This window comes from Phaethon aethereus, assembly GCF_964289735.1.
Source record: "Phaethon aethereus genome assembly, chromosome: 12".
In the NCBI taxonomy this organism is placed as follows: Eukaryota; Metazoa; Chordata; class Aves; order Phaethontiformes; family Phaethontidae; genus Phaethon; species Phaethon aethereus.
In genome coordinates this window covers 289,962-296,366 of record NC_138588.1, presented here as the reverse complement: position 1 = coordinate 296,366, position 6,405 = coordinate 289,962, and positions in this window count along the sequence as shown.

The following is a 6,405-nucleotide window of genomic DNA, read 5'->3' as shown; positions in this document are numbered from 1 at the left end:
GCCCGGCCCGCGTCGCCGCCCGCCGCTACCAGCCGGTCTCGTGTCGGGCCGCTCCGGGGCTCGGCGGCGGGCACCCGCGGCCCCCAGCCCGCACCGGGCGCGTCGCCGCCGGCCCCGCCGCGCCGCGACTGCCCGGAGCCGCCCGGGCCGGGGCCGCCGCCGAGCGCATCCCGCCGCGCAGTTACCTAACGCCGGGAAGCGGCTCAGGGGATTAGCCCTGGCCGGCGGCAAAAATAGCCAGCTCAGGCCGAGCCCCGCCGCGGGGCTCCCGCCGCCGCCCCGCCGCTGACCCCCGGGGCCGGCCCGCGACCGCCTGCCCCGCCCTGCCGTATTCCGGGCCATGCCGCGGTGGCGGCCGATGAGACAGGGCCGGGGGAGCCGGCGGCACCGGGCGCAGGCGGGACTCATCGGCGTCCGCTGCTTTCGTAGGGGCCCGTGATCGCCTTCCAGGGCAGCCAGGAGGTGAGTCGGGGGACCGGGTCAGGCGAGGAGGCGGGCGGACCGACGGGGACTGGGGACCCCAGGGTGGCCGGGTAGTGCTGGGGGGTACCGCGGGGGCCGGGGGTGAGTGCATCGGGGTACCAGGGAGATCGGACGGGTCCCCGCGCGCCGGGCCGCTGGCGCCGGTGCTCCCGTCTGTGGGAGCGGGGGGTGGTGGGCGGTGCCGCGGGGTGGATCCGCCGCGCCCCGGTGGATGGGGAGGCTTGGGGCGGCTGCGGCCCAGACGGCCTGTCCTGCCGGCAGTGTCTGATGGTGCCGGGAGGCCCCGGGACTCCCCCGCGGCTCTTCGCCTTCTCCCTCTCCCGCTGCAGGCGGGACGAGCCGGGAGCCTGCTTCGAGTGCGTGCGGCTGGCCGTGCCCCCGTGAGCCTGCCGGACCCCGCGGTCCTGGGGCTGCGGGCCACTCCTCCCTGGCCGCGGGAGCAACCCCTCGCTGCCCTCCAGTCCCTCTGTGCTCGGGGCTGTGCCGGCAGCACTGCCTCGGGGTCAGCCCTAGCCCTGCTCCTGCTGGCACGGACAGGTGGGAGCACTGCCCCAGGGTGCTGGCTCCCGCCGCTGCTCGGAGCCCAGTGGGTCTGCTCCTGCTCTCCTTGCCATCTCCAGTGGCCCCAGCCGAGCAGTCCAGTGCTTTCAGGGCCTAAAAGCCCCCAATGCCTTCCCCGAGCTCACGGCATCCCAAGCCCCCATGTCTCTGTAGGGGTATCCAGAGTGCCAGGGCAGCAGCAGCCCTGGAGACGGTGCCTTTGAAGGCAGTCTGGGGACAGACTCCCTCCTGCCTTGCTTGCTCTGGGTGCCCACCTTGCAGGGCCTTCTCTGGCCATTGCATGGGGCCATGGGGAGTGGGGCTGGGCTCAGCTGGCAGGAGGTGGTGTCTTCTCCCAGGCTAACTCAGGGCCGGCTGGCCAGCCTGGGCAGCATCCAGGAGAAAATCACAGTCTGTGCCTGGGAAAGCAGCTGCCCACTGCTGCAGGAGTGTGTGTCCTTGGAAGGAGCCCTGCGGCAGAGCAGTTGTTGATCTGGCTATGCTTGGCTATGGTCAGCGGGGTGTCGAGGGTGGCACCGGCCTTAGTGACAGTGGGTGCTGAGCTTCCGCTCCCTGCCAGGCTGGGGTTTGATGGCTGCAGGGCCCCTGCTCTCCCTGTGGGACAACAGGGACCAGCTGGCCCTGGGGTGTGGCAGCTGCTCACTATGGCTGGGCATCAGCTCCGCATATCTGGGAGTCTCAGGCTGCACCAGTGATCAGGAGGCATAAGCAGCTCTGGGAGAGCTGTACAATGTCCCTGTCCTGTCAGCTGGGGGGGCAGCCATGGCAGGCTTGGGGCACAGGGGCTCAGGGAGCTGTGTGCCAGAACTGATGGAGGAGGAAAGCAGAACCTGGTGTGATTGTCCCTGGGGGCTGGTGCCATTCTGTCCTGACACGTCCACAGGCAAAGGCATCATGGCCGGCATGACCACCCTGCCAGGGAAGGGCTCTGCCTGCCATGTCCTTGAGAACAAGAACCACAGGCCTGCAACAGCCAGCCCCAGGCCTTCTGTTCAAAGCTGGTTCAGCCCCGGGCCCTGCGGCCACATTGCACGCACGATCTCCTGCAGTGGCTGGAGAGGATGCCAGCGGGCAGGCCAGTGGCACTGGAGAAGGTGAGGGGTGCCAACTGCAGCACCTGCTTGGGTGCGGGAGCACTGCAGTACACCCTCCCTGCTGCACTCCCGCCAGGCTGCGGAGCTGGATCCCACTGCCTGCTGCTACCGCCTGAAGGGGACCGTGGCGGGCCTGGTGCAGGAGGACTGCCAGGGAACATGGCCCAGGAGCGACAGCAGGCTGCCCTGCTGCAGTGCAGGTAGAGTGGGGGCCCTGGGGCAAACACCAATGAAAGGAGCAGGGTCTGGGAGTGCTTGATTGCTGCTGGGGACTGGCCACGGGCTTGCTGCATTCATGCCCGGGTACCTGGCACCCTTTGGGCAAGACTGGACCCACCCTCTGCTGCCCTGGCACTTGTTGGGCAACACTTTCCCCAGCCTTGGTCTCTGGTCTCCGCTGTCTCTCATGCCTCAGGAGCCAGGACCACAGACCCTCTGCCCCACCCTTCCTGGTGCCTCTGCAGCAGCCCCTGGAGCACGGCTCCCTTCAGGCCACTGGCAGAAACCTTCTGGGTGTGGTAAGTGCTCGTGGGCTCCAGCAGCAGAAGGCCCCTGGGTGTGCGTGGGGAGAGCCCAGATCAGTGTAGCTGCTTCCTGAAGGTATCAGGCTTCTTCCTCTCTGCACCTCTTTACCAGCAAAGTCCTCCTTTGCCCCCCAGCCCAAACGCTCCAGGGTGTCTGGACTCTACCCCGACTTGTGACCCAGCCACCCCTGTGTCCAGTGCAGCAGTGGCGGGGGGGGCTGGCCCAGCTGTGACCCCCAGCACAGCCCAAAGCACAGAGCTTGCCTGAGCACTGACACAAAGTGAGGGATGCAGTGGCTGCGGCAGAGCGAGTTTGTCTTTCGGAAGTGCCTGGCACTGCTGGACTTCTCAGATCCGAGAGCCAGCAAGAGGTCCCAGGCCCTGGTGTCCGATCCTGGCTCACAAGAGTGGCACCGGAGCTGCCCACAGATGCTTAACATGTGGCTCCCAGGAGCATGGGGCCAGCAGCAAGCTGGGCCTCTGCCCCCCAGCAGCCATGCTGGGGAGATGGAGAGCCAGGAGAGCGAGGAGGCAGGCAATGACTGGGAGGAGAGTGCTCCGTGCCCAGAGGAGTACCTCTCTGTCCACAGAGGTGAGGGGCTGCCAGGGACACAGCCACAGGGTGCATGGCCCTCCCAGCTCATGCAGCAAAAGCTGGACCAGACCCCAGGCTGCCCTGGGAGGAAGTGGGTGGCCCAGAACAGGACTCCTGGCAAGCAGGGAGGCTTTGGCCCAGGGGCCAAGGCAAACATGGGGACAATGCAAGCCTGGGTGAACTGCCCAGCCTCATGGCCTGGGGCCAACTCTGCTGCAGCTGCGTGTCTAGGCAGGGCAGCCCCTGGGCCTTGCACACCACTGTCCCCCAGGGCTCCCTGAAAGGCCCCTGGGATCTCCCCGGTGGGCCAGGGGCTCTATGCCTGTCAGAGCCATGCGACTGCAAGCTTGGCTTTGGGGAAGGGGCCTTCCAGCGAGCCCGGGGGCAGGACAGGTTCTGGCAGAGGTGGAGGAGACATGCTCCAGAAGAGCTTTAACCTCATGATCTTCTGCTCCTTGCCAGATGCCAGGTCCCAGGCTAGCAGCAAGTCCTTAGCAGAGATCCCGGATTACCTGCGGTAAGAGAGCTTGGCACTCACTGCACAGGGCTCCCTTGCTTAGTGTAATTTGGCCCAGCCCAACAACATCAGGCGGGCTGAGCCTCACCAACTGCAGCAGCAAAAGGGCTACAAGCCAGGCCCCGAGCACAGCAGGGTCACAGCCCTGCCTGCTTGCTGCCCCTCAGGCCAAGGGCCTCGGCAAGATGACGTAGCACTGCCAGCCCCCTGCCCCACCGAGAGCAAGACCTCTGCTCTGCTGCAGAGGTCATGTAGGCCCTGGGAGAACAAGCTTCTCCTGGTTGCTGCAGGAAATACCATACCATCTACTCAGTGGAGCAGCGCAGAGCTCATGAGGCAGCATTTAGTACAGACTACACCAAGCAAGTACCGCTATCTGCACACTCGTGTTGGTAACGTGAGCTGGAAATTTCATTCAACTGGGAGCCAAAATGAAGATGTTGAAACAAGGAACAGGGGAATGCAAGACAAGTGAGAGACTTGGGGCATGATACAGCCATGCTCTGGTTCTCATCCGCTTCTTTTGGGTTTCAGGCACTCGAAGCTACAACTGTGCATGAGTACAGCCACTTACAGTACAACTCACCTTCAAGGTGAGGCTGGATGCAGGGTAGGGACTGGGCTCCCTCCCAGAACTGATCCATATATATATATTTTTTTTTTCCCCTCCTCCAGACTTATTTTAGCTACCAGCAGAAGAATCACTGTGAATACCTATACCAGAAGCTGTCTCACACCAAAAACCTGATTCTATAGTTTGAAGGAAGCGGGAGCTCCTAGGCAAACCACTGCTGCAATTCTTTTTCCCTTGCTTAGACAGGACTGTCCCTGAAGTGTGGAGCAAACATCCCTGAAAGGGTGTTAGATTAAGGGTGAGATTCAGGAGTGCCTGTTGCTGTCAGTGCCCCACAGCCCAAGTGTGGCTACAGCACAGGACAGCTGCTGGGCTGCTGTTAGAAGCAAGCAGCTCCAGCTGCCCTGTGTTGCCTGGGGCCAGCTGGAGGGCAGGAGGCCTTGGCTGGAGAGGAGAGGCAGAGCCAGGCACTCAGAGACCCTTTGCTGAGGTCTGAGCCACCAGAGGTAGATGTCTTACTTAAACCTTTGGGTACTGGCTGCTCTCTCACATGGGTAGGCCACCTTTCCAAGCAGAGCTCTTGCTGAAAGCAAGGCCCATGTCAATCATGTTTGCTCAGTTAAACTAGGAATCCTTCCTCAGATGTCTGTCCTCAACTGAAATCTCATTAGCTTCAGTGTAATTGTAGCACACAGTAAGGGGTACCTGGGCAGCCACCAGCACACCGCCCTTTCTCACATCCTTTGTCCCTCTTGTCAGAAGGCTTCACTGCTTCAACCAAGCCTGTGGTTACTTCACACCCCTGCTGGTCTGGGCACCAGCACTGATGCTTACCAAGGCAGTGCTGTAGGCCAAACTCACTGAAGAACTTAACTCATGCTTAGTGCCCAGCTGTCACAGACTAGGGAGCAACGAGAGGATCAGAAAAGCTTCCCCTGGTAGGGGATCCCCAGGGATCCTCTTGCCTGATGCAGGGCAGTACCCTATCCATTAGGGAAGCAGTGCTCCGGTTTGGTTTTACTGAAGATAGTCATCACAGTCAGAAGTAGAGCCTGTTGTATTCCCCTGTTCTTGCAATAGCATCTGAAGTCTGCAGCCAGCTGCAGGGGTCCTCCCAGCTTGAGGTGCACAGACCACTCACTGTCACACATACCCCCCACCACCCCAAACATGTCTCATCTGGGAGACGGAGCACATGCTAGCCAGCAGCAGAATACAGAAGGTAGATGTGGTTTAAGATACCGATATAGCTGGGGAAGAAATTCTTGTATTTCAGAACCGATACAGCATAGCTGATGTAGGAGAATCACGTGCTAGGCGTTGTAAGATCTACTGTACCTGGAGAGCAGCAATAAATAATTGGAATACAGCCTTTGGAGTTGTGGGGGAGGAATCCACAGCAAAAGCAAGCACTGTCTCTTACCATGGTAACTGCTGCAACACAGCAAGTACCTTAAGAGTCTGCTGATCCTCACTTCAACTCACATGCAGCCTGACAAATTCAGAGAGCCAGGGCAACAGCCCATCTCTTTTCACCTACAACCTCACTCCTGCCCTTCCCCATCAGCACATTCTGGGCCAAAGGAAGACAGAACTGCATATACCCCAAGATGGTCGGTCACAGCCTACACCATCCACCTGCAGCACTCTCACTCAAGAGAAAGCCACAGCTACCAGACTGTTTTCTACCAGAAGTAATGAGCTTACAAATAACTGGTCTTAACTGTCCTAGCCACACACAAGCTGCAGAGAAGCCTACTAGCTGTGAGAAACACCCTCAGCACTGGCCCCACCTGTTTCAATAAGAGTATGTAGTTAGTAGCACTCCTCCCTACACTTGACTACTTTTCACCAGCTTAAAAGCTCATTTATTGCTGCTGCTTATACGCTTATTGCTGAACAAGCCCTTTGCTCTGTATGCCTGCAGTTGTCTAGATCCAACAGTCACATTATGTAGTGCATACCTCTCAACTCACCAAGGCAGCACACAGAGGGCAGAAGTATTTGTGAACAGAATCCCCTAGGCCCAAATCTGCACACATGTAGCACCTGAAGCA